This window comes from Phyllobates terribilis, unplaced genomic scaffold, assembly GCF_046119375.1.
Source record: "Phyllobates terribilis strain yellow unplaced genomic scaffold, ASM4611937v1 Scaffold_9__5_contigs__length_417890890, whole genome shotgun sequence".
Taxonomy (NCBI): Eukaryota; Metazoa; Chordata; class Amphibia; order Anura; family Dendrobatidae; genus Phyllobates; species Phyllobates terribilis.
In genome coordinates, this window is record NW_027362769.1 from 202,494,599 (window position 1) to 202,520,746 (window position 26,148).

The window sequence follows — 26,148 nt, forward strand, 5'->3', positions numbered from 1 at the left end:
AGGGGTCTCCCTCATGCTGTTCCCATGTCATTTGAGCACTGTCCCATCGATTTGGGACATATTTAGGCCCCCTGCAGACCTCCTGGGGGGCCACCGGAAAAATGCTCGAGTTTCCCATAGACTTACATTGGGCTCGTTGCTCGGGTCGAGGACTCGAGCATTCCAATTTGCTCGACCCGATCAACGAGAACTCAGGCATTTTAGTGCTCGCTCATCACAAGTCAGCATCTTTAGGTGGCTCAACTGTCACATGAGCTTGTAGGAAAAGCCTCCATCTAGTATATTCCATGTGAGTTTTCCTTCTGTCTGTGACTTTTACATTATTTCTTTCACAGCTTTGACATCCAGGCAAATACCTGAAGAAAATCAATTCTGAAGCCATAATGGAGAAAGAAGAAAGCAATGTGCGGGATGATGAGTGGTGCAAAGAGGATGTTCCTACAGGTAACTGCCCCAGTGAGGAGTCACCACTAAATAAAGCAGAGAAGAGTCACATTCTCCTCATTCACCAGACTGGGCAATTTTAGGCTAGAAGTTAAATGTTATGTGTTTTCTCAACTGTTTTGGCCATAGATTCCCCCATTCAGCTATAAAATAGATTATATATGGCTGACAATGTAATTGTGCAATATGTAATAAGACCGGTTGTGCATCTATAATATGGATTTAAGAATAGACTGGGATGATAGATCATCAAAGACATGTAACAAACTTCATGGACAAAGTATCTAATTTAGTGTTTATATCATATCCAGCATGGCTCTGGTACCAGGATTAATATATAACATAAGTAATCTATTTCATATACTGAACTAGCTGGAGCTGAAAAGAACTGTTTTACGACAAGTCTAATAGTCACAGCCAGGAGTAGATTATAAGAGAAAGCAGAGAATTGCCTGGGCTTATCCAGCTTTATATTTGCTCCATGGCCATGACTTCCTAATACACGAACATACGGCTCCTCTATTCTGCATGTAGCGGTCAGCGATTGTGTAAGATGGACGCCACCTAGTAGCACTGACGCCTGAGCATTTCTCTAGACACGAGTGACAATATGAGCAAGTCCTGCACTCTGTCACAGGGAAGATGGGGTGCCAGTGGTCGATTTGAGGTGTTCACTGAAAAATAGACAGAATTTCCACAGCACACACAAGAGGATGCAATATGGAGTCCAATTATTCCTTATTATTCAACAACAGTTCAGACATAGACATAAAATTAGAGATGTTAGTATAGATATTACTTATACCTGAGTCTGCTGTCTATCCAAAATCCTCAATAGACATGAAGTTTTGGTCAATCATTCATCTGCTCTCTATGGGGGGAGAGAAGAAAGCTGCTCCCATATCATGAATCAGTGCTTGTTACAGGCCAATATCTGCCTGTGTAAATGAACCCTTAAAGGGATATTCCCATCTCCAATATCTCATCTCAATATGTAGTAGGTGTAATAATAATAATAGCAAATACCTCCAATTAGAAATGTTCTTCAGATTTGCTCTTTTCTCATGTACAGGCATTGCAGTAGCCTAAGTATCCATCATTATCACCACTCATATAGTGACAGTTAGTTAACTAGTTGTTAATGGTCATAACCATGCATATGTAAGCTACTGCAATACCCTGCACATTAGGAATGAGACATAGCAAGTCAGAAGAACTGTACTATATTTCTAATTGGAGGTATTTGCTAATATTATTATTTATACAACTACTACATTTTGGGATAAGATCTTGATGAAGGAAATACCCCTTTAAAATTAACCTGTCAGATATAAAAACCCTATTTACTTGCAGATATAGTGGTAATCTGCAGGCAAATAATATTTAAAGCATCTTAGACTGTTTTACTGGGAAAGCGGCTACTGGGAGAAATTGAAGTTATATTTTCCCTGCAGCTGCTCGCTTCCAGGCATTGTGGTGGCGCATAGACCTCTGATGGAGAGAGGTGACTGCTACAGACCTGATGACTGAAATCGAGCGGCTGCAAGGAGAATATAATTTCATCTCATCAGTAAGCACTGATTGATGATATAGGAAGGTTATTGGAGCTTATTAGCTTTCTTTTTGATGTAGCAATGACGATTTATTTCCTTATCTCATGCCTTTTTTATTATTGCAGATCCTCATCTATTTACACAATGGGGGTGATACACTGTCATCAACGATCATTTTTATGCTCCTATAATATATGTGACCAATGACAAATGTTTTATTCTCCAGATTTTTGTGGGCCCTCGGCGAAAGAGTCTCAGTGAGCCCCTTTAACACATACTATGATTCATGATGAAGATTTCACTTACTTCTAACATTACATGAGTGATATGTATTGAAAATTCTACAATTGCTCAGAAACTGGCGAATCCTCGCATCACAGTGCAGACCTGGGGGGATTCAAAGGTTTCCATTTTAGACTGAACAGTATAGTCCTCCATACAGTATTATGGTCACCACAAAGTCCTCCAAACAGTATTATGGGCACCACATAGTCCTCCATGCAGTATAATAGGCCCCACTTAGTCCTCCATGCAGTATTATGGGCACCACATAGTCCTCCATGCAGTATTATGGGCACCACATAGTCCTCCATACAGTATAATGAGCCTCATATATTGCTCCATACAGAATAATGGGCCCCATATAATGCTCCATACAAAATAATGGGCCCCACATAGTCCTCCATACAGTATTATGGGCACCACATAGTCCTCCATATAGTATTAAGGGCACCACATAGTCCTCCATACAGTATAATAGGCCCCACATAGTCCTCCATACAGTATAATGGCCTCCACATAGTCCTCCATACAGTATTAAGGGCACCACATAGTCCTCCACACAGTATTATGGGCACCACATAGTCCTCCATACAGTATAATAGGCCCCACATAGTCCTCCATACAGTATAATGGCCCCCACATAGTCCTCCATACAGTATTATGGGCACCACATAGTCCTCCATACAGTATTATGGGCAACCCATAGTCCTCCATACAGTATTATGGGCCCCACATAGTCCTCCATACGGTATAATGGCCCCCACATAGTCCTCCATACAGTATTATGGGCACCACATTGTCCTCCATACGGTATTATGGGCACCTCATAGTCCTCCATACAGTATTATGGGCACCACATAGTCCTCCATACAGTATTATGGGCACCACATAGTCCTCCATACAGTATAATGAGCCTCAAATATTGCTCCATGCAGAATAATGGTCCCCATATAATGCCCCATACAGAATAATGGACCCCATATAATGCTCCATACAAAATAATGTACCCCATATAATGCTACATACAGAATAATGGACCCATATATTGCTCCATACAGAATAATGACCCCATATAATGCTCCCTACAGAATAATGTACCCCATATAATGCTCCATACAGAATAATGGACCCATATATTGCTCCATACAGAATAATGGACCCCATATATTAATCCATACAGAATAATTGAGCCCATATATTGCTCCATATATACTATAATGAGCCCCATATAATGCTCAATACAGAATAATGGACCCCATATAATGCACTATATAGAATAATGGGCCCCCTATAATGCTCCCAACAGAATAATTGACCGTATATAAGGCTCCATACAGAATAACTGACCCTATATAATGCTCCATACAGAATAATAGACCCCACATATTGCTCCATACAGAATAATGGTCCCCATATAATGCTCCCTACAAAATAATGGACCCCATGTAATGCTCCATACAGAATAATGGTCCCCATATATTGATCCATACAGAATAATGGTCCCCATATATTGCTCCATACAGAATAATGGACCCCATATATTGCACCATATACACTATGAGCCCCATATAATGCTCCATACAGAATAAGTGACACTATATAATGCTCCATACAGAATAATGATCCCATATATTGCTCCATACAGTATGATTAGCCTCATAAATAGCTTCATACAGAATAATGGGCCCCATATAACGCTTCATACAGAATAATGGACCCCATATAATGCACTATAGAGAATAATGGGCCCCATATAATGCTCCATACAGAATAATGGACCGCATATAATGCTCCATACAGAATAATGGCCCCCATATATATTGCTCCATACAGTATAATGGACCTCATATAATGCTGCATACAGAATAATGGGCCCCATATAATGCTTCAAACAGAATAATGGGCCTCATATAATGCTTCATACAGATTAATGGACACCATATATTGCTCCATACAGAATGGGCCCCATATATTGCTCCAGACAATATGGGCCCCATATATTGCTACATTCAGTATGGGCCCCATATATTGCTCCATACAGTATGGGCCCAATATATTGCTCCATACAGTATAATGGATCCCGTATAATGCTCCATACAGAATAATAGACCCATAAAATGCACCATACAGAATAATGGAACCATATATTGCTCCATACAGTATAATGGACCCCATATATAGTTCCATACAGAATTATTGACCCCATATATTGCTCCATATACGCTATAATGAGTCCCAAATAATGCTCAATACAGAATAATGGCCCCCTATAATGCTCCATACAGAATAATTGACCCTATATAATTCTCCATACAGAATAATAGACCCCACATATTGCTCCATACAGAATAATGGGCCCCATATAATGCTCCCTACAAAAAAATGGACCCCATATAATGCTCCATACAGAATAATGGTCCCCATATATTGCTCCATACAGAATAATGGACCCCATATATTACTCCATATACACTATAATGAGCCCCATATAATGCTCCATACAGAATAAGTGACACTATTTAATGCTCCATACAGAATAATGATCCCTTATATTGCTCCATAAAGTATGATGAGCCTCATAAATTGCTACATACAGAATAATGGGCCCCATATAATGCTCCATACAGAATAATGAACCCCATATAATGCTCCATACAGAATAATGGACCGCATATAATGCTCAATACAGAATAATAGACCCCATATAATGCTCCATACAGTATATTGGACCTCATATAATGCTGCATACAGAATAATGGGCCTCATATAATGCTTCATACAGAATAATGGACACCATATATTGCTCTATACTGAATGGCCCCATATATTGCTCCAGACAGTACTGGCCCCATATATTGCTCCATTCAGTACTGGCCCCATATATTGATCCAGTCAGTATGGGCCCCATATATTGCTCCATACAGTATGGGCCCAATATATTGATCCATTCAGTATGGGCCCCATATATTGCTCCATTCAGTATGGGCCCCATATATTCCTCTCTCTCTCTCTGTATATATATATATATATATATATATATATATATATATATATAAAATCAAATACCTCTCCTCGCTGGCCGCAGGTCTGGACTCCTCAGCGTCTTCCGGCTCTCTGCACTGTCAGAGCAGAGGGCATACTGTAGTGACGTCAACGCGTCCTCTGCCCTGACACCACACAGTGTCAGAAGATGCGTAAGATGCCGGAACTGCGGAGGATCGAGGAGAGGTATATATGGCAAGTGCCGGGGTCCTGGGAAAGTGGGGGTGGCCCACTCGCAGGCGCTGGCACCATGCTCACCCGACTCATTGGGCCCATAGCGTTCTGGGGTCCACCAACGGCGAGTGGGCCCCCTGCTTCCTCAGGGTCCCGGCACTTGCCCGGCTGCACCGGTTGCTGACCCCAGCCCAGTTTGCACTGGCCAATGATAGGAATGAACATTAGTACAATTTATTCATTGTGCAATCATCACATCATGTAAATTACACTTTAGTCAGTTAATAATAGAACTTTGTTACACACCTTGTAATTTGTATGTCATTTTTTTCTTTTCGCTTTTCTTAATTTTTTTATATTTAGACAAATATAAGTATAAAGGATATTTTGTTAAAAAATCATATCAGTTTTTTTCTTGGCAGGTGTTTGTACCAGAAGCTCCAAAAGACATCTCATATTTTCGGATTTTAAAGCAGATGATAGAAGCATTGAACAAGATCCATATGAAGAGCATGCCAACATCTCAGACATAGATCTTTTTAAAGTACTATGTCCTAATTCATCACAAATTGTTAAGAAAAATAAAAGTCACAGAAGTAATGTGGAAAATAAAGGAGTTTCCACAAGGAAGAAGTCATTTTCATGTTTAGAATATGAGAAATGTTTTACACAGAAATCAAATCTTGTTGTACATGAGAGAATTCACAAAGGAGAGAAGCCATTTTCATTATTACTATCTTTTTGCATTGGTAAATTAATTGAATGGAAGGTTTCATGTACATGCATACATGCACTATTGGATTAGCCAATTGCTTAAAATATATTGTCTATACAATCTTTAATCTATTAAATAAAAATGCATTTTTTAGCAATATATTTGCTGTAATTTGTTCCTGGCACAAAGTTCTCTTTTTCGGCTGTAAAGCTTAACTTGTTAGACATCAGAGAACTCGTATTGGGAAAAAGGCATTTTAACTCTTTATTAACCAAGCCCAATTTTTCAAATCTGGCATGTCACTTTAAGTGGTAATAGCGATGGAATGTCACAAATCCCCGTTATTCTGAGAATGTTTTTTCCTGACATGTTGGACATTTTCAATATTCAAACTTTGAATGTTTATACCTGTAAACCGTATAGTTACACTGCATAAAAAAGTTAACAAAACATTTACCTTGTGTCTTCTATGTCAGCATAATTGTTTCAAATGTCCTTTTATTTTGGTAGAAGAGTTAAAAGTTTAGCAGCAATTTTTCATTATTTTAGGGCAATGTACAAAACTTATTTTTATGGACCAATTTAGTTTTGAAGTGACTTTGTGGAGGCTATATATTAGAGATTCCCCTAAAGGGATGACATTTCAACCCCTTAAGGATGGAGCCAATTATGTCCTTAATGGCCAAGTCAAATTTTACAATTCTGGCCAATGGATCCCACTGATTCTAAAGGCCCCGTCACACTTAGCGACGCTGCAACGATCCCGACAACGATACGACCTGTCAGGGATCGTTGCTGCGTCGCTATGTGATCGCTGGTGAGCTGTCAAACAGGCAGGCTCACCAACGATCAGGGGAGCAGCGACATCGTGGAAAGAATCTTTCCACGATGTCCTGCTCCTGGTTACCAGCCTGCTGAAGCAGGAGCAGGCTGGTAACCATGATAAACAGCGGGTTACTAGGGACACACGCGCACCTAGTAACCTGTTGTTTATCATGGTTACCACTCTGCTACGGTGAGCGGGAGGTTACCGCTCACTTTAGCAGGCTCGTAACCATGATAAACAGCGGGCTACTAAGTGCGCCCCTAGTAACCCGCTGTTTATCATGGTTACCAGCCTGATCGCTGCTCCCACTGGTCACACACAGCGATGTGTGCTGACCAGCGGGAGGGCAACAACCAAAAAATAGTCCAGGACACTTTGCAGCGATCAGCGACCTCACATCAGGGGCCTGATTGCTGCAAAGTGTCACACATAGCGACATCGCTGGTGAGGTCGCTGTTGCGTCACCAAAACCGTGACACAGCAGCGATCTCGCTATGTGAGACGGGGGCTTTAGACTGGTTTTTATGACATATTAAACTTCATGATAGAGGTAAAATGTATTCGATATGACTTGAAATTTGACAAAAATTTAGAAAATTTTAAAATTTTCAAAATTTTAATTTTTATGCTCTTAAATCAGAGAGATATGTCACACAAAATAGTTAATAAATAACATTTCCGACATGTCTACTTTACATCAGCAAAATTTTGGAACCAAAATCTTTTTTTGATAGGAAGTTATAAGGGTTAAAAGTTGACCAGCGATTTCTCATTTTTCCAACAAAATTTACGAAACCATTTTTTTTAGTGACCACATCACATTTGAAGTGACTTTGAGGGGCCTTTATGACAGAAAATACCCAAAAGTTACACCATTCTAAAAACTGCACCCCTCAAGGTGCTCAAAACCACATTCAAGAAGTTTATTAAGTGTTCAGGTGCTTCACAGGAACTGAAGCAACGTGGAAGGAAAAAATTAACATTTTACTTTTTTTCACTCAAATTTTACTTCAGGCTCCAAATTTTTAATTTTCTCAAGGGTAACAAGAGAAAATAGGCCACAAAATTTGTTGTACAATTTCACCTGTGTACACTGACACCCCATATGTGGGGTAAAACCAATGTTTGGGCGCATGGCAGGGTTCAGAAGGGAAGGAGTGCCATTTGACTTTTTGAATGTAAAATTTTCTTGAATAATTAGTGGACGCCATGTCGCGCTTGGGGAGCCCATGATGTACCTAAACAGTGGGAACCCCCCACAAGTGACCCCATTTTGGAAACTAGACTTTCTGGAAACTTATCTAGGTGTGTGGTGAGCGCCTTGAACCCCCAGGTGCTTCACAGAAGTTGATAACATTGATCCGTAAAAATAAAATGTTCACATTTTTCCCTCAAAAATGTTTTTCAGCCCCCAATTTGCATTTTCATAAGGGTAGCAGGAGAAATTGCACTGTATAATTTGTTGTGCAATTTCTCCTGAGTACACTGATACCCCATATGTGGGGGAAAACCACTGTTTGGGTGCACAGAAGGAAAGGAGCACAGTTTGATTGTTTGAACACAAAATTGGCTGGAATTGAGAGCGGACACCATGTCTCGTTTGGAGAGCCCCTGATGCGGCTAAATAGTGTAAACCGCCCACAAGTGACCCCATTTTGTAAACTACACCCCTCAAGGATTTTTTCAAGGGTATAGTGAACATTTTAAACCCAGAGGTATGACAGAATTTGATAACATTAGGTCATCATATTGAATATGTTGTCAATAGTCTTGAGCACAAGTGCTCACTACTTGAGTTTGCATTGGGTATGCACCAAGTATCGCAGGTGCTCGACTGACATGCTTGAGTCCCCGTCCCGTATGTTTCACGGTTTTTAGACATCCAAAAAAAACATACGGGAATCGCTCTTGTATGGCAGGCTATCCCAGCGTGTTTTGTTTTGGCTGCATAACAGCCGTGAAACATGTGGGGCGAGGACTCGAGCATGTCACTCGAGCACCCGCGATACTCGATGCATACCCGAGCACCTGATGCAAACTCAAGTAGCGAGCACTTGAGATCAACACTAGTAGCTATGTCGTCATCATTTTTTTTTCTTTACTTTTGAAAAAATCCCAACCCCAACAACCCTAACCCCAACCATAATCCTAAACGTAACCCTAATCCTAACCCTAACACATAATCCTAAACGTAACCCTAATACTAACTCTAACACAACCCTAAAACTAACACAACCCTGACCCTAATCCCAACGCTAACCCTAACGCTAACACAACCCTAACCCTAATCCCAAAGCTAACCCTAACGCTAATTATAACCCTAACACAATCCTAATCCTAACTAGGGATGAGCGAATTTGTTCGAAATCCGATCTTACAACTTAAATTCGACACAAATATGGCACATTCGGATTCGTGATCGGAAAGGCGAGCATTTTTTCTTAAATTCAGGAAAATCAGCAACGTTCGGGGAATAAATGCGGGGACGTGATTCCTGGGCAACTACAGCATTTTGAACAGTTTGGCTAGCATAGTGCCTGTTTATGATGAGTGGGGGGACGTGTTAGATGAGTGGAGGGGCTGGGGAAAGCTCAGAACAGGTCAGATCAGTGGAGGGCTTGTAATCCTTTTTTTTTTCTTCCTGTATGCTGTAACTTTAAGTCAGGAAAACTCGGCTAGCCAATCAGAGCGCAGGAAGCATCCACACTGTCCAAACACAAGGGATTCTGCCATTGGCTGCTGGAATCACATGTCCTCTCTATATAAAGAGTGCTCATGTTCCCTCAGCGCCATTTTATGCATGTCTCTGCTGCCAGACGGTCCTGCCCTGTGTACTGAGAGATTTTAGCTAGATAGATGGACGCTTGTGTGGAAGTCAGATAGTGTAGATAAGTCCTATGCTGTGTACCTGTGAAATTGATGTTGCAGTACATTTTTTCTTTTCTTGTGCAATTACTGAGATTCTGACAGAAAGAGCAAGGCCCATTCCATAGAAGTGTGTTGTGCACCGGTTGTATTGTGCACTATGCATGAGTATGCCTTAAATCTATTTTTTCACGTGCTAATGTGAAAACCAAGCAAGCAAGCCCTGGCAGCCCACCTTTTGATTTTGTGGGGTTGAAATTGAACTGTATGCAGACTCTGCAGAGCTTCTCAGTGCAGAGCACTTTGATAATGAAAGCTATAGCAGCACACTTTGTCATTATTTGGTTGGTGAAATTCAGCTGTATGCACAGTAAAAAATATGTATTTTTTCTCTTGCTAGCCATAGTCCACCAAAGACTGTTTTATATTGCAAACATGATACACTCTGCTAAAAGCCACCTAGTCCTCTAGCAGTGGTGAAATTCAGCTGTAAATAAAGCTTATGTAGAGTAAAAAAAATCAATTTTTGGTATTCTTAACGTGATACAGCAGTCTAAATCTGAGTTTGAAATAGTTGGTAAAATATCTCCTATGTTATACAGGCCTCATCCACACTAAAAAAAAATACTTTTTTCGGTTCCTAACGTTATACAGCAGGGACAACTCAGTTTGAAATGGTTTGGAGAATATTTCCTACTAGATGGTGGCCCGATTCTAACGTATCGGCTATTCTAGAATATGTATGCGGCCAACCGGGCGCAATCAGCATAGCCGTGTTTAAATTTAGCGCCAATATTGCTGATTGGTCACGGGCGGCGGTCGCGACCAATCTGCAGAGCGGTGTTTAAATTTGGCGCCAATATCGCTGATTGGTCGAGGCCGGGAGATGACCAATCAGCGAACCGTATTAGTGAGGACCGGGGAGCTGCGCTGCCTGTGCGGGTACTTCCGCTGTTCGCAGCCGGGAGATGACCGGCGGCGCCGTTCCCCGGTCCTCCCTTCACACTTGCCGTCGGGAGATCAGCGGCGCCGCCGGTCGGGGTACTTATGCTGCGAGCAGCAGGGAGATGACCGGCTAGCGCCGGTCATCTCCCGGCTGCATCGCCGCTGACCTCCGTGCGGCAGATGAGCCGCTAACGGCCAGCATCTTGTTCTGAAATCCCGCGTCGCTCATTGGCCGCAGATGGACCACTCAGCGAAGCGGGATTTCCTGGACAGACAGACAGACGGGATAAGATGATTATATATATTAGAATCTAATATATATAATCGTCTTATCCCGTCTGTCTGTCTGTCTGTCCAGGAAATCCCGCGTCGCTGATTGGTCCGGCCGCGGCCAATCAGCGACGTGGGATTTCAGAACAAGATGCCGGCCGTTGTACAGACCTCAGGCCTCATCCACACTACTTTCTTTTGATAGTAACGTTATACAGCAAGCCATATCTTACCTTGTCATTTAGTGCCGCTGAAATTCAGGTGTGTGCAGAGCTGTTGCAGAGGAAAAAATCTAATTTTGTTTTGCTAATAACAACATTTCAATGCCCCTCAGAAGAGATGTGGAGTTCAGAGTGGTTTAACAAGACGGTTTTAATGCCCCTTGGAAGAGACGTGGAGGTCAGAGTAGCTTAACAAGACGGTTTTAATGCCCCTTGGATGAGACGTGGAGGTCAGAGTGGTTTAACAAGATGGTTTTAACGCCCCTTGGAAGAGATGTGGAGGTCAGAGTGGTTTAACAAGATGGTTTTAATGCCCCTTGGAAGAGACGTGGAGGTCAGAGTGGTTTAACAAGACGGCTTTAATGCCCCTTGGAAGAGACGTGGAGGTCAGAGTGGTTTAACAAGACAGTTTTAATGCCCCTTGGAAGAGACGTGGAGGTCAGAGTGGTTTAACAAGACGGTTTTAATGCCCCTTGGAAGAGATATGGAGGTCAGAGTGGTTTAACAAGATGGTTTAATGCCCCTTGGAAGAGACGTGGAGGTCAGAGTGGTTTAACAAGATGGTTTTAATGCCCCTTGGAAAAGACGTGGAGGTGAGAGTGGTTTAACAAGACGGTTTTAATGCCCCTTGGAAGAGACGTGGAGGTCACAGTAGCTTAACAAGACGGTTTAATGCCCCTTGGAAGAGACATGGAGGTCAGAGTGGTTTAACAAGATGGTTTTAATGCCCCTTGGAAGAGACGTGGAGGTCAGAGTGGTTTAACAAGACGGTTTTAATGCCCCTTGGAAGAGACGTGGAGGTCACAGTAGCTTAACAAGACGGTTTAATGCCCCTTGGAAGAGACATGGAGGTCAGAGTGGTTTAACAAGATGGTTTTAATGCCCCTTGGAAGAGACGTGGAGGTCAGAGTGGTTTAACAAGACCGTTTTAATGCCCCTTGGAAGAGACGTGGAGGTCAGAGTGGCTTAACAAGATGGCTGTAATGCCCCTTGGAAGAGACGTGGAGGTCAGAGTGGTTTAACAAGACGGTTTTAATGCCCCTTGGAAGAGACGTGGAGGTCAGAGTGGTTTAACAAGACAATTTTAATGCCCCTTGGAAGAGACATGGAGGTCACAGTAGCTTAACAAGACGGCATATTAAAAACATTATTCCCATTATTGGGGAGTGGGTCTCCCATAGTCTTTGCCTATGCCTTCCAAGCAAAAGCTGCCAAAAATTAGGACGGAGGAACTTGCAATGCACCTTACAAGAGCCATGCAGTGCAGCATATTAAAAACATTATTCCCATTATTGGGGAGTGGGTCTCCCATAGTCTTTGCCTATGCCTTCCAAGCAAAAGCTGCCAAAAATTAGGACGGAGGAACTTGCAATGCTGGCAACACGGACCACGGTCACCCTGGTGTTATAGTGGTGGTGGAGGCTGAGGATAAGGAGAAGAGCAAAAAACAGCTGAAATGAGGAAGCGTATACCCATATGTGGGTGTGAAGCGGCGCATGGGAATGCACCTCCTGAAATAACACAGTGGATTTGACTTTATGTTACTCTGCTGTCATTTGGTGGTGATGAGAAGTCTGGCCCAATCCAGCCCTTGTTCATTTTGATAAGGGTCAGCTTGTCAGCATTGTCAGTTGACAGGCGAGTGCGCTTATCAGTTATAATTCCCCCAGCGGCACTAAAATCACACCCCGATAACACGCTAGTGGCAGGGCAGGCCAGGACCTCCAAGGCGTACAGAGCGAGTTCATTCCAAGTGTCCAGCTTGGATACCCAATAATTAAAAGGCACAGAGGAATCACGGAGGATGCTGGTACGGTTGGCAAAGTACTCCCTCGCCATCTTTTGAAACTTTCCACTCCTTGTGAGAATACCCCACGCCTCAGGGCCTGTAAGCTGGGCGGATCTCAGAAAACTGTCCCAGAACGTTGACAGTGTTCCCCTGCCTCTGCTGGATTGGAGTCTCTCTCGCCTGTACGCCTTGGTTGGGCAACGAACTGTGACCTCTGCCGCTAGCGTGTTCAGATGGGAATTTTTTTAACACTTCTGCAACAAGGGCCTTCTGGTACTGCCCCATTTTTGTAGACCTCTCCACCTCAGGAATAAGAGAGTGAAAATTCTCCTTGCAGCGGGGGTCTAAAAGTGTCACCAACCAGTAATGACTGTCACCCAACATTTTGACATCGCGGGGGTTACGGTTAAGGCAGCGTAAAATAAAGTCAGCCATACGTGCCAGACTGGTAACGGGCAAGACTCCCGTGTCCTCACCAAGATGACGACTGACCATGCTCTCCTCCTCCTCCTCCTCCCCCCTGTCCTCAGGCCACCCACGCTGAACTGACGGTATGACAGTTGTACAGGTACTACCGTCTACAGTGCATGATATCAGCTCCTGTTCTTCCTCCTCCTCCTCCTCCTCCTCTCCCTCATTGTCCCCCAATGCACATTGGGATGAGATGAGGCTGGGCTGTGGTTAATCTCCCGCTACGGCTTCTTGATCCATTTCATCATACTCTGGCTGCAATGCCTCCTCTTTAATTCTCTGCAGAGAGGGTTGCAAAAGACAGACAAGTGGGATGCTGACGCTAATGATGGCATCATCGTCACTCACCATCTTGGTGGACTCCTCAAAGTTTGTCAGGATGGTACATATGTCATACATCCAGGTCCACTCCTGAGGTCTTATGTGTGGAGTCTGACCTGAATATCGATGACCTTGTTGCAGTTGGTACTCCACAACTACCCTCTTCTGCTCACAAATCCTTTGCAACATGTGGAGGGTAGAGTTCCAACGTGTGGGGACATCACACACCAGTCGGTGTGCCAGAAGCTGCAAACGCTGCTGCAACACGGCAAGGGCGCCGAAGCTGTAGCCGACTTCCGAAAATGAGCTGACAGGCGACGTACTTTGACGAGCAGATCTGGCAACTTGGGGTACGATTTAAGAAACCACTGAACCACGAGGTTAAGCACATGAGCCAGGCATGGTACGTGTGTGATCTCGCCTCGCTTCAGAGCCGCCACCAGGTTACGGCCATTGTCACACACCACCATGCCTGGATGTAGGTTCAGTGGTCTCAGCCACAGATCTGCCTGCTCTTTCACAGCTGTCCACAACTCACAAGCAGTGTGAGGTTTATCACCTAAGCTTATGAGTTTCAGCACAGCCTGTTGCCGCTTGGCTGAGGCAGTACTGCAGTGCTTCCAGCTTGTTACTTATGTGGTGATATCTGAGATGGAGGCTGAACATGAGGAGGAGGAGGAGGATTATGCGCAGGAACTGTACACTATGGGGGCAACTCTGAGTGACATAGGGCCCGCAATCCTCGGTGTGGGGAGGATGTGTTCCGTCCCAAGGTCCGACTGGGTCCCGGCTTCCACTATGTTTACCCAGTGTTCCATCAGGGAGATGTACCGTCCCTGGCCACAAGCACTTGTCCATGTGTCCGTTGTCAGGTGAACTCTCCCAGTAACTGCGTTGTTAAGGGCACGGCAGATGTTTTTTGACACGTGCTTGTGTAGTGCGGGGATGGCACACCAGGCAAAATAGTGTCGGCTGGGGACCGAGTACCGAGGGACGGCCACCTCCATAAGGTTGCGGTTGGATTCCGTCTCCACCATCATTTCCAATGGCAGCATTTCCAATGCAAGCAGTCTTGAAATGTGCGAATTTAGTACTGTGTCCTGTGAGGCGTTGGCTGCAAATTTGCGCTTTCGTTCAAAGGTCTGGGATATGGAAAATTGAACGCTGCGGTGGGATGTGGACGTGGACGTTGATGCTGTTTCTTGAGAAACTGCCATAACTAGTGAAGACTGAGAAGGGGCATCTTTGCATGCAGTATGAACAGGGGATTGCCTTGCATGCACAACAGGGGGTTCTCTTACACGCACAACAGCGGAAGAAGCAGTGGTGACACCCGCTGACACTGGTCGTGGACCCTGGGGTTCGTCCCACAAAGTCGGGTGCTTTGCTGACTTGTGCCTGATCATGCTGGTGGTGGTCAGGCTGGTAGTTTTGTCACCCCTGCTGATGCTGGCCTGGCATGTGGAACAAATGGCCTCTTTGGGGTTATCAGCAGAGTCTTTAAAAAAATTTCAGACTCTGGAAGACCTACCGGTTGTACTGGCAGCGTCCCTCGTGTTGGTGTTACAGGGATCAGTTGCCCGCCTTCTGTATGCGGCCACCACACTGCTTCTTCCTGCCTGTTGGGGTACTCTGCCTCCCTCCCCCTGTGTGCTGCTGGCCTCGCTCTGCGTGTGCTCCTGCCACGTTGGGTCAGTTACTAGAACATCCACCACCTCCTCCTCTTCCACTTCCGCACCACGGTCCTCCTCCTCACTTCGTAGTAATTGTGACTTGTCAACGTCCACCTCTTGTGACAAATTGCCAGCGTCGCCTTCCTGTGGCCGTGGCTGTTCAAATATTTGGCCATCGCTACATGGGATCTCTTCCACCACTTCAAGCGGAGCAAGCGAGGGGCCCAAATATGGAAATGGACCAGTGAACAGCTCTTCAGAGTGTCCAACTGTGGGATCAGCTGCTGTCTGACGACACTCGGCATGGTGGGAGGAAGGAGCATCAGTCTTCTAGTCTTCCTTGTGCAAATGAGGAGTCTTTCCTCATTTGCACAAGGAAAGACTAGAAGCAATGGGATGAAACTAAATGGGAGGAGACACAGATTAGATATTAGAAAAAACTTTTTGACAGTTAGGGTGATTAATGAGTGGAACAGGCTGCCACGAGAGGTGGTGAGTTCCCCTTCAATGGACGTCTTCAAACAGAGGCTGGACAAACATCTGTCTGAGATGATCTAGTGAATCCTGCTTTGAGCAGGGGGTTGGACCAGATGACCCAGGAGGTCCCTTCCAACTCTACCATTCTATGATTCTATGATTCTATGAGTATGCAGTCGAGACTCATGGCTACTAACACTTGACCGTGTGGAAGACAGACCGGAGGTGGTGGTGCCCAGGTGACTGGAAGTATTATCTGCTATCCAATTAATAACCTGTTCACACTGATCAGTTCGCAATAGTGGTGCTGTTGTGTGCTTCCCTAGTAATTCGGTCAAGAACTGGGAGCGAGAAGATGTGGCTGTTGGTTGTGGTACATTTTCACCTTGGCCACTGCCCCGTCCTCTGCACGCACCATCACCAGAACGTCCAGTTCCACGTCCCTTGCCACGCGCCTTGCCCATTGTAAATGAAGTAAAATAGCTTACACTCGCACTATCAATGGTAAAAGATCTGGGGCTAAGTCTAGCAATTTGACCAGCAGGAGCACACAGGACTGTAATGCAGTGTTTGTTGGTATAACCACTGCTTCTCCTATACAGCCTGCCTGCCAGCCTGATATCTGAGATGGATATTAGTCCGGAAAAGGACTGTTTGTTTGATTTTGCAGGCTCTAGAGACCCTACACTACCTATTTCACAGTATAAATCTCTCCCTAGCTCAGCAGCACTCTCCCTACACCGTCTGATCCGGAGCGACTGTGTCCAAGATGGCGGCGCCCGGTTTTAAATACTCGAGGTGACGCTGTGCGGCCAGCTAATTACTGTAATGCCCACAACCAACATGGCTGTAGCATTACAGTGACTGGCTGGCATTGGCTCTGTAAAGAGCGCCAAACATGCAGGGCAGAGACCCGAGTTCCCACCCGAGTAACCCGGAAATGCTTGGTGCTCGTCGAACATCCCGAGTAGTGAGATGCTCGGGCGAGTGTCGAGCATGCTCGCTCAACACTAGTTGTTATCAATGTTTATGAACATTATACCAATTTGACAATGCCAAATTGTATATAAAGTTATCCAACTTTCACCACTGTCTCAGAATTGGTCAGATTGACCAACTAAGACGAATGCCGAGGACGACATTCAAAAAGGGGGGAAGAGTGTGACATGTAGAAATAGTGCTGTTGCAGAGTGTGACATGCAGAAGTAGTGCTGTTGCTTTAAAAGCATTCAGCAACTATTAGGAGTAACACAAGCACATGAGACACAAAGTGTTGTGCTCCAGAAGCATCCAGCAACTAGAGGGGTTAACACAGTCACAGGAGAAGGGGAATGTTTTAGCAGAGCCCCAGGGGGATTGTGGGGAAGTTGTTTACTGTCTGGCTGGAGCAAAGAGAAAGGTGGTGTGTGTGTTCTGTATCTCACAGAAGCGCCCCTGCAAGTGAAAAGGAGTCAAGTCAGGAGTGAAGCTAAGCACAGGTCAGGTAGAATTCCTGAACTAGCAGTGCAGAGTATTGTCAGGCATAAAGATAAGGACTGGAAGAAATGGTGTCACAGGGATCATCTCCCTCAGCAAACCCTCCCCCCCCTCCTCCATCTCACTGTGCTGTAAAGAATGCTGTTTTCATTAATGTGCCTTTGCATTAGAATTGTGCTGTCCTGTACTACAGGGAAGACTGTGAACTGCTGTGCTGCTAAGGAAACAGTATTGGTTGTCACTGGAGCCTGTTGCTCATAAGACTTAACTTGCACTGTCTGTGCAGCTTCTTATTAAATGCTACTGTTCTACCATTTATGAGGACTCATCTTAAGTGTGTCTGGTCAGCAAGTGAAACAACCTACGTGTCTGTGCCGGAGGTCAATACCCCTGTGTGCCTGAGAGAAGCTGCAGCACATGGTCTATGGTCGCCCTGAGTAATGGTTCGCCCAGGATTCCAAAGAATTCATGTAACCTGTCTCGCCCCTATCTGAACCTAGCGGCATGTGTGTAACATTAGTTTCCTAAGACCCCCAAGGCCGGCTGGCCTGCATGTGAAGAGGATGAGGTACCCTCTCTGGCTGGACGGAAGCCCAAAGTAGCCAAACTGGCTTGCCTTTTACTTTTTCTTTTCTTATTTTTTTTGTTGTTGCGCCTTTCTCTGCTGGAATCCAGAGGCGCAGGTGCACAAACTAAGGACTGTTGGGACACTACCTGCTTCCGGGGTCCTTATCAAGAAGGACTGGTGCTACAAGTCTTGACAGACAAATATGGACTGCACAATTGTTTCCAGTGTCCTCACCAAGAGGACTGGTTTCAGCTTAAAATTGACTATGTGACCTGCTGAAAACAAATGGACTGTTTTTGTTTCTAGTTCCAGGGCCCTTAACCGAGAAGGGCCGGCGTCAGGAGGAGAAGACGTCATGGTCACCATAGTCTCTAAAAATGTTTTAAATGTCACTAACCCTATCTTCTGTCCTAGGGCTGTATTGCCGCGGAAGGCAATGTTTTAAGAGGGGAAGGGTGTGATGGATGTGTGGAGAATGTCTACTCCACTCACCTATAGAACTGTACTGTTTTAATAACTGTATGTTTTAGTCATCTGAAAAATCTGTCGTTTTCAGGTACGGCCATTAGATGGCAGCAGAGGTTTATACTTGTATTTTCTTACACTCATGGTAGTTAGGGGCACATAGAGGGTTAACCTAGGATGGGCCGCCCTAGTTAGTTGTTCAGTGACAGTGAAGAGTGAAGAGTGTCAGGAGGACACCGGAACAAGTACAACAGAAGGGTGTGTGGGAGTCAGTGTTAAAGGAGATAGTGGGAGAAGCTCCCTTACTTCTGTTCCCGAGGAAAGATTGGTCTGAGTGCAGTTTCATGGCGAAACACATCGACCCGGGTGGCGCTGCATTAGTAATATGGAGGTCCTCTGCCTGAACTGTGAATTGTAATGTTTGCCACAAGTATTGTGCCGTCACCAGTAACCGACAAGAATGTGCCTCTGGTGCAGAAGTGAATAAGTGTAATTCCTGCTATCCTTTGTATGCTGATTGTTTGACAAGTAAAATAGACTTGGTTTTTATCAAACTTTCCGGTCTCCTCCTTCTGAACGCTAAAAGAGTCGACACTCGGGACGGCGGGTCAGAAGTGAGTATGGAGGCTCCCGCCACAGAATCACCACAGCACACACACACCCAGGGACACACAAGTCCCCATATTCCTGTAGAAGGCCAGGGTGAAGAAGAAAACATAGCACCCCTCGCCCATGACTACCACACTGTCCCCCGTTACAGCTGTATGAAAGGACTCAGGAGCAGAGCCCACTTCATATGCATCAGATGCCGGCTGTGCTGCACAGCCAAAAACTGCCTGAAACTGTAGCAACCAGAGTTTGTTTCAATTGCTGAAGTTTAACTATTTAAATACAACTGTATGGCAACACATACCAGGCTTTTGTTTTTGTTCAAGGTTCTGAATTTTTCTTTTAGCTACTAAAATATAACGAATTTATTTAGCCAAAAGAGAACCTCAAAAAGGAGAACACACTGCCAAAGAACAATAGTTACCAAGACTTGCTTCCCCAAGTCTTGGTAAGTATTGTCCTGCATTCCATCTGGTATATCCTACTGTTTCCTGTTATAACTTAATGGATACTTACCACCCTCTATCTTTACTACATAGTTCAATATTAAATCCTGGTATATTTTGTGGTTTGAATTATCCTGTGATCAATGCAGTGTATCCAGCACTGACTTAATTGCAACTTGCATGCTAGATGAATACCTTCATTTGTCTACTATATTCTGCTGGTATACAGCATGATATCATATGGGAGGTTCTCTTTTGGCTAAATAGATTACATACTCCCATAAAACTCTTAGTACCTTTTTTCACTAATAAAATGTAAAGAAACCTAATTAGGGTATGTGCACTAGTGATGAGCGAGCATACTCGTAAGTACTCAGTACTCACCCAAGCATCTCAGTACTCGAGATGCTCGGAGCTCGCCAAGTACTTGCGAGATGCTCGGGTGGATGCTCGGGTCCCCTCCATGCATGTTTGGCGCTCTTTAGAGGTCCAATCAACATGCAGGGATTGCCTGCCACTCACTGTAATGCCGCAGCCATGTTGGTTGTGGCATTACAGTGACTGGCTGGCCGCATAGCGTCATCAGGTCTATATCAGACCTGGCGCCGCTCTGCTCCTCAGTCTACTCCGCAATCAGGCAGTGTAGGGAGAGGTGCTGCTGAGCTAGGGAGAGATTTGGTTGTGTATTAGGTAGTGTCGGGAGAAAACAAGTACATTACACATATCCATCTCAACAAACAGTCCTTCTGAGGACTAATCCATCTGCAGAGATATCAGGCAGGCAGGGTATATAGCAGACTGCAGTATATGTAGCACAAGAGGCTCCATTCCAGTTCTGCCTTCTGCTGCTATAAGAGATTTCTAGATAAAGGCCCAGGTCTCAGGTGCCAGGAATAATTTTTGTTTGGATCTTAATCCTCATTATTTTCTTAAAAAGCAATCCAGAGAACACAGCTTTTCTGCGCCATTTGCTTGTTGGCACTGCAGAATACAGTCAGGTCCTTTCTATATTACAGCGCTAAAAATCCAGCTATTTAAAACTGTGGTTTGTCCGTCACACGGATCACATATAATTGCGCTGAAAATTCTGCCATTTTTGGCCTCCATTCAAATTTTTTTTCAGTGTGTCAGCAATGTTTTTCAATCTGGTTTGCTGTTCAAAATAGTTACCTGCAGGCCAGGTTTTTAAAACTGTGGTATCTCCATCCCACGGATTACATATAACTTCGCTCCAAATTCAGCCATTTGTAGTGAGCATGGAAGATATTGTCCTCCATTTAAAATGGGCAAGGCGCGTGGCAAGGGACGGGGAACTGGACGTGATGGTGATGGTTCATGCAGAGGCCTGTGGCTCAGGCCGTGGGCAAGCTGAAGTTGTGCCACAACAAACGCCCACATCTTCTTGCCCGACCTTCCTGTTCCAATTCCTAGGGGACCGCAGCACACCACTATTGAACCCAGAGCAGTGTCAAAAGGTTGTTGGTTGGATAGCAGAGGATAATGCTAGCCACCACCTCCACCCTGTCTTCCACACGGTCAAGTCTCAGTAGCTTGAGATGGGGTGCACCTTACGAAGACTGGAAAACATGTATTTGGAAGTCGCCTTGCTACACTCATCAGAAGAGCTTTAAACTAGAACAATGTGGGAAGGGAAGCAAAAGGCCAGAAAAAGCCATACAGCTGACAAATACTATTGAGATCTCTGCTACTGGAAGTGGAAAAGAAGAACAAAGACAAAAAAATCTAAATAATAAAAATATGGGAGGAAGAGAAACCAATCACAAACTAAAATGTTTTTATACAAATGCACAAAGCATGGGCAACAAACAAGGAGAATTGGAACTACTAATGCAGGAAAAGGAATATGATGTCATTGGAATCACTGAAACTTGGTGGGACGATACACATGATTGGAATAAAAGGCTAAAAGGATACAACTTATTTGCAAGAAACAGACTTGATAAACGAGGAGGAGGTGTTGCATTGTATATTAGAAAAGCGTATATCTGCACAGAGATTGAAGCTTCAGAGACTGGGAGTTCTGTGGAAACTGTTTGGGTAAGAATACAAGGAGAGAACAACGGAAAGGACACCATTGTAGGCATTTACTACAGGCCACCTGGGCAAGCTGAAGATATGGATGAGCTCTTTATGTATCAAATGACCAAGTTCTCCAAAAAATATGACATAGTGGTCATGGGAGATTTCAACTATCCAGACATTTGTTGGGAATCTCTCTCAAGTAAAACTAACAGGTCAAGCAAATTCTTATCCTCTCTTGCTGACAACTTTATCTTCCAAAAGGTAGGGGAGAAAACAAGGGGATCTGCTACTTTGGATCTAATCCTTATAAACAGGGAGGAAATGGTTGAGGAGGTAAAGGTGGCTGGGACCCTAGGAGGCAGCGATCATGCTATTATAGAATTTTGGATAACTAGAGGAGGAAGACATGTGAAGACTCAAACTTCAAGGTTAGATTTTAGAAAGGCAGATTTTAAGAGACTCAGAAAGAGAATAGGAGGGATCCAATGGCTGGATGTCCTTAAGGACAAAAATGTCCAGGAAGGATGGGAAATTTTTAAAAATGAGATTCTCAAAGCACAATCGTTAACAATCCCGAAAAGTAGGAAGAATGGGAAGCATTTAAGGAAACCAGGATGGATGAACACAGAACTTAAACACATGCTAAAAAGAAAGAAAGAAATGTTTATTAAATGGAAAGAGGGAGGCATATCTAAAGAAGATTATAATGCAGTCTGCAGATCCTGTAGGGCACGTATCAGGTTAGCTAAAGCTGACAATGAATTAAGGCTTGCAAGAGATGTCAAAAGCAATAAAAAAGGATTTTGGGGGTATGTCAAAAGTAAAAGAAAAGTCAAAGATGCTATAGGATTTTTACAGGATGAAAATGGAGAAATGGTAAGAGAGGATGTTGAGAAGGCCGAACTTTTTAATTCCTATTTTGCATCTGTTTTCTCTCAGAAAGAAAATGTAACATCAACTGATCTTCACTGTCCTTTTAAAGGAATAGAGGAATCCAAGTTATCAGTAAACAGAAAGATTGTGAGGAAATATTTAGCTAACATAAATGAGTTCAAGTCTCCAGGTCCAGATGAATTACACCCCAGAGTACTGAAGGAGATTGTAGAAGAAATTTTAGAACCACTCTCCATAATCTTTGAAAATTCTTGGAGAACAGGAGAAGTCCCAGAAGACTGGAGAAGAGCAAATGTTGTTCCTATCTTCAAAAAGGGGAAGAAGGTGGACCCAGGGAACTATAGGCCGGTGAGTCTGACTTCTATACCAGGAAAGATCTTTGAGCAAATTATTAAACAACATGTATGTAAGTACATGGATAAGAATGAAGTGATTAACCAGAGTCAGCATGGGTTTGTAACTAACAAGTCATGTCAGACTAACTTAATTTCCTTCTATGACAGAATCACTGACTGGGTGGATCAGGGAAATGCTGTAGATATAGTATATCTTGACTTCAGCAAAGCATTTGACAAAGTATCTCACATCATCCTTATTGAAAAAATGACCAAGTATGCAATGGACCAGGCAACTGTTAGGTGGATTCATAACTGGCTTAGTGATCGGACTCAAAGGGTGGTTGTAAATGGCTTCACATCCAGCTGGATGAATGTCTCAAGTGGGGTACCACAGGGCTCCGTCCTGGGACCTGTATTGTTCAACATCTTTATCAATGATTTAGATGAAGGAATTGAGGGTAAACTGATTAAATTTGCTGATGACACAAAGCTAGGAGGGATAGCTAATACTAGAGAAGAGAGAGAGAGGATTCAAAAAGACCTAAATAAACTGGAGCAGTGGGCAGCAACCAACAGAATGGTTTTTAACAGGGAAAAATGCAAAGTACTACATCTGGGCAATAAAAATGAAAAAAGCATATACAGAATGGGAGGAATAGAGCTAAGCAACAGTACATGTGAAAAAGACTTAGGTATACTAATAGATCATAGACTGAACATGAGTCAACAGTGTGATGCAGCAGCAAAAAAGGCAAATACAATTCTGGGATGTATTAACAGAAACATACAGTCTAGATCACGTGAAGTCATTATCGGTCTTTACTCCTCTTTGGTCAGACCTCATCTGGAATACTGTGTACAGTTTTGGGCACCACATTTTAAAAAAGACATCGACAAACTGGAGCAAGTTCAGAGAAGAGCGACCAGAATGGTGACTGGTCTGCAAACCATGTCCTATGAGGAACGGTTGCAGGATTTGGGAATGTTTAGCTTGCAAAAAAGAAGACTGAGAGGAGACTTAATAGCTGTCTACAAATATGTCAAGGGCTGTCACATTGTAGAAGGATCATCTTTATTCTCATTTGCACAAGGAAAGACTAGAAGCAATGGGATGAAACTAAATGGGAGGAGACACAGATTAGATATTAGAAAAAACTTTTTGACAGTTAGGGTGATTAATGAGTGGAACAGGCTGCCACGAGAGGTGGTGAGTTCCCCTTCAATGGACGTCTTCAAACAGAGGCTGGACAGACATCTGTCTGAGATGATCTAGTGAATCCTGCTTTGAGCAGGGGGTTGGACCAGATGACCCAGGAGGTCCCTTCCAACTCTACCATTCTATGATTCTATGATTCTATGATTCTATGGCCATGAGTCTGGACTTCATATTCCTCACCCTAAACCTCCTTCCTCCCACCATGCCGAGTGCCCGGAGACAACTGATCCCACACTTGGACACTCTGAAGAGCTGTTCACTTTTCCATTTATAGATTCGGGCCTCTCGCCCGGTCCACTTGAAGCGGGGCAAGAGGAGATCGCATGTAGCGATGCCCAAATATTTGAGCAGCCACGGTCACATGAAGGCGACCGTGGGAAAGTGTCACAAGACGTGGACGATGATGAGACACAATTGCCAGAAAGTCAGGAGGAGGACCAGTGTGCAGAAGTGGAAGATGAGGTGGTGGATGATACAGTAACTCACCCAACCTGGCCGGAGGACATGCAGAGCGAGGACAGCAGCACACAGGGGGAGGGAGGCAGAGCACCCCAACAGGCAGGAAGAAGCAGTGTGGTGGCCGCAGACAGAAGGCAGGCAACCGTTCCCCGTAACACCAACACAAAGGAAGTTGCCAGTACAACTGTTAGGTCTTCCCGAGTCTGGTTGTTTTTTAAAGACTCTGTCGATAACCCCAAAAATTCAATTTGCACCACCTGCCAGGCCAGCGTCAGCAGAAGTGGTAAAACTAGCAGCCTGACCACCACCAGCATGATCAGGCACATGGTAGCAAAACACCCAACTTTGTGGGCCAAACCCCAGGGTCCAGGAACAGTGTCTGCGGGTGGCACCATGGCTTCTTCCACTGTTGTGCATGCAAGCCAATCACCTATCCATGGTGCATGCGAAGATGCCTCCTGCCCTGCACCTGTCATTGCACACTCTCAAGTAGCAGCATCAGGAAGCACGTCCTTGTCCCAGCGCAGCATTCACTTGTCCATACCCCAGTCCTTGGAACGCAAGCACAAATACGCAGCCAACGCCCCACAGGCCACACTACTAAATTCCCACATTTCACGACTGCTTGTGCTCGAAATGTTGCCTTTTAGGCTCATGGAGACCGAAGAATTCTGCAACCTGATGGCGGCGGCCATCCCTCGGTACTCAGTCCCCAGCCGCCACTATTTCTCCCGGTGTGCCATCCCCGCATTACACAAGTGCGTGTCCCAAAACATTAGCCGTGCCCTCAACAACGCAGTTACCGGGAAAATCCACCTAACCACAGACACGTGGACCAGTGCTTGTGGGCAGTGAAGGTACATCTCGCTGACGGCACACTGGGTTAACATAGTGGAAGCCGGGACCCAGTCGGACCTTGGGATGGAACCGGTCCTCTCGACGCCAAGGATTGCGGGCCCTAGGTCAATCAGGGTTGCCCCCACAGTCTACAGCTTCTGCACCTCAGCCTCCTCCTTCTCTTCAGCCTCCATCTCCGAAATGACCACATCAGTCACAAGCTGGAAGCACTGCAGCACTGCCTCGTCCAAACGGCAAAAGGCTGTGCTGAAGCTAATATGCTTAGGTGACAAACCGCACAATGCTGAAAAGTTGTGGACAGCTCTGAAAGAGCAGGCAGATCTGTAGCTCACATCACTGAACCTACAGCCAGGCATGGTCGTGGGGGACAATGGGCAGAACCTGGTGGCGGCTCTGAGGCGAGGCAAGCTCACACACGTACCATGTCTGGCCCATGTGCTTAACCTCATGGTTCAGCAGTTTCTCAGATCCCACCCAGAGCTGCCACATCTGCTTGTTAAAGTACGCCGCCTGTGTGCCCATTTTAGAAAGTCACCTACAGCTTCCGTCGCCCTTGCCATGTTTCAGCAGTATTTGCAGCTTCCGGCTCACAGACTGGTGTGTGATGTCCCCACGCGTTGGAACTCTACACTGCAGATGTTGGGAAGGATTTGTGAGCAGAAGAGGGCAGTTGTTAAGTACAAGCATCAACAAGGCCGTCGGTATTCA